Genomic DNA, 3,951 nt, shown 5'->3' on the forward strand with positions numbered 1-3,951 from the left:
TTATTTTGTTGTAAATCAATTAAAATTATACCTATTTTTTGTCAGATCAGCAAAATGCATAATATACAACTGAGCTACCCAACCAGAGCAAACAGGGCTTCTTTTTGTGGTGGTGAAATTGTCCTAAAATTAATTGTCATAATGGTTACACAAATCTTTGAATATGTTAAAATGCATTGATTTTATACCTTAAATGAATTAATTGTGTAGTATGTGAATTATATCTCAATAAAACTGTTACCCACCCCCCAAAAAGACAAATGTAAAAAATTTGATCTAGCCCTGGCCAGTGACTAAATGGTTAGAGCATAGGCCTGTGAACCAAAGGATCTCAGGTTCTATTCCTAGTCAAGGGCACATACCTGGGTTGCAGGTTCAATCCATGTACCGTTTGATTCAGTATCATCACTGCTAGTACTTTACCCTGTGGATATACTAACACTTGTATACAAAAATATACATGCAAGAATGCTTATCACAGCATTGTTTTACACAACCAAAAGTGGGGAAACAATCAGAGTGATCATCAAAAGAAAAATTTCACCTTTACTGATTCCATGTTGTGGGAGAATTATCTTTCCTTAAGCTCTTTTCCATTAGTGCAGATATACAATTGAGAGTCAACTGTAAATTTTCAACTCAATCTAGCCTTCTAGCAAAAGCTAGGAATGATAGGTCTAGGGAAGCATGTCAGTTGATATTCAAACTTTTATAAATCAATGCTGACATTTTTATGGGAGTTTTTTGGGGGGATTTGAAGGGCACCATAACAGAGAAAGGGTGCTGTATTCCTACACACAACAAGAGGGCTTGTAGAGAGGCAAGTGTCATCAAGTTGGGTTAAGTAGGTTCTGGAGTGCCACCTCTCCAGATCTTCTCTACTCCCAGGCTGTCCGTGCAGCTTAATGGATGGGCTCCAGACCCATCTGTGCTGCTGTTTATAGCCATAAGCCCCTTATACACCTCTGGAAGTAGAGAGAGGTGATCACAGGCTCTGAGGTTAAGGTGAACTTGTACGGTCACCCAGTGAGAATGACTGAGGCTCTGGTGTCAGGATGGCTTCAGACTCTCTCACTGAAAAGGCTTATGGTGTGAATTATTTCTCGTTGCAATGAATAATAAACCCAACTTGTTCAACAACAGGTGTGTTCCTGGTGGGCTTTGGCTGAAAGATGTTGTTCAAGTCACTCAAACTCTATCAGCCAATATCACAATTCTGCCTGAAGATGACTAAGCCCCAGGCCTATATAGTGCTCACTAGTTTACACACACATACACACACATACACACACATACACACACATTCCACCTGGACATCTGGAAGAAGCAAAGGGGTAGGGCAATTCAGAAACCCCTCAGAAATTCAGAAGAAGAACAGAAAAGTTGCTTGGACCATCACTGGTGAGTTTCTGGACCATCTTAATAAATATAGCAGCACCCCACTCCTGCCCTAAGGAAAGCTTTTTATTTTCATTTTTTTCAGAACTATGTTTTATTTTTTTAATTTATTTTTATTGTTGAAAATATTACAGATGTCCCCTTTGTTTTTTCCCTTTGACCCCCTCCACCCCGCCCCTGCCCCTCCCAGGCCTTCAGCACACTATATTCTGTGTCCATGGGTTATGCATACATGCATATAAATTCTCTGGATAATCTCTCCCCTTCACCCCTCTACCGCCATCTTGCCTCTAACAGTTATTAAGCTGTTCCATGATTCTATGTCTCTGGATCTATTTAATTCATCAGTTCATTTTGTTCATTAGATTCCACATATAAGTGAGATCATATGATAGTTATCTTTCTCTGAATGGCTTATTTCACTTAGCATAATACTCTCCAGACCCATCCATGCTGTTGCAAATGTTAAGAGTTAAGGAAGGCTTTTCAGACACTGTGGAAATAAACTATCTCTGAGCTTTAGAGAAGTACATGAAAAAGGAGCCCGTTTTCCAAAATACTGGGCCATAGCAGATTAACAGTGTCCTTGATCCACTGTCAAGAGTAAAAGAAAGGGAAAAAACAACCAAAGAGAAAATATATAGGGTGGGGGGGGTAGGTTTGCAGTTATTTATATGGAAAATAATGCAATAATTAACGATTACTTATACAAGAATAAACTGTTTCTCGTACTCACAACCAAAAACCTACTTTTGCCCCACCCTGTATGGAAGACTTAAGGGAGAACAAAGAAAGGGGGCATCTTGGCAGCATCGGAATCCCTAAGCACTAATAGAATAATTCAATTTAACTATCATTCCATTTAACTAGCTCTTGAGTTTAGACTGTCTCAAATTTTTTTTGGTACACTTGCCTTATTTCCCCAACTGACTCCTGGGGCCCCCCGAAGACAGCACCACCATCAGCTGAGCTATCTCCCCTTCTAAACAAAAAACCAACAACTACAACAAAACACACAAAGCTCCCCTCGATGGGATATCCTCTTCCTGTTACCACCCCATTTCTCTGCATCTCTTTAAAGCAAAATTCAAGAATTATCTATACTTACTATATTTATGTCTCTACTTATTCTCCTGCACTCTCTCCAATCAGGCTTCCAAATGGAATGGCTTCTAAACTACCTCACCAAAACTGCCCATGTTAAATTCAACAGACACTTATTTGACATCATAGCAGCAGGACACTCCCTCCTTTTGAATAATTGTATCACTTGCCTTTATCATGAACAGCACTCCTCTAGTTTTCCTCATTAGCTGTTCCTTCTTAATCTCCTTTGCTGGCTCTTTTTCCTCCACTAAATTTGAAATGTTGTAGCACCTGAGGGTTCTAACCTGGGCCTTCCTGCTAATGTATCTACAATCACTTCTTAGACCCATGTCATTATATGAAAATATTACTATGAGCCACATAATTTGTAATTTTAAATTTTCTAATAGCAAAAAGAAGCAGGTGATGTTACTTTTAATATTTTATTTAACTCAATAGAACCAAATTATTGTCATGTCAACATGTAATCATTATAAAAATAATATAAGTGAAATGTTTTACATTCTTTTCTTGCTAAGTCTTTGAAATCTGGGTTGCATTTTAAACATATAGTACATTTCAATTTGGGCTAGCCACATTTCAAGTGCTCAATAGACACATGTGGCAGTGGCTACCATATCCTAAATCAGTGGTCGGCAAACTGCAGCTTGCGAGCCACATGCGGCTCTGTGGCCCCTTGAGTGTGGCTCTTCCACAAAATTCTACGTGCGGGCGTGCATGTACAGTGCGATTGAAACTTCGTGGCCCATGCGCAGCAGTTGGTATTTTGTGCAAGAGCCACACTCAAGGGGCCAAAGAGCCGCATGTGGCTCGTGAACCGCAGTTTCCCGACCACTATCCTAGATTATCTCATTCAGGCTTTAAATTCTACTTACATTCTGGACTCCAAAATCTCTCTGTTGAGACTAGACCTCTTCCCTGAACTCCATATTCCTATAACCAAATGCCTAGCCACCATCTCCACCTCACAGTGCATATCAACTTCTTGTTTCCCCTCACACTGTCTTCCCCACATTTTCCTCATCTCAGGAAATGCCACTAGCCAGATCCTCACACTAAAGCCTAGCACAAGGGTGGGCAAACTTTTTGACTCGAGGGCCGCAATGGGTTCTTAAACTGGACCGGAGGGCCGGAACAAAAGCATGGATGGAGTGTTTGTGTGAACTAATATAAATTCAAAGTAAACATCATTACATAAAAGGGTACGGTCTTTTTTTTCAGTAGTTTTATTCATTTTAAACGGGCCGGATCCGGCCCGCAGGCCGTAGTTTGCCCACGGCTGGCCTAGCAGCATTGATTCCTCTATTTCCTTCCCATGCTACATCTAATCCAACAGTAAATCCCGTGACTCTTCCTTCGTTATATTTCTGAAATGCACCTATTTCCTTCCATGTTTGAACTGCCATCCAGTCTCTCATCACATCATCCTTTATTATCTTCATAGCA

This window comes from Myotis nattereri (genome assembly GCF_964212035.1).
Source record: "Myotis nattereri genome assembly, chromosome: X".
Lineage (NCBI taxonomy): Eukaryota > Metazoa > Chordata > Mammalia > Chiroptera > Vespertilionidae > Myotis > Myotis nattereri.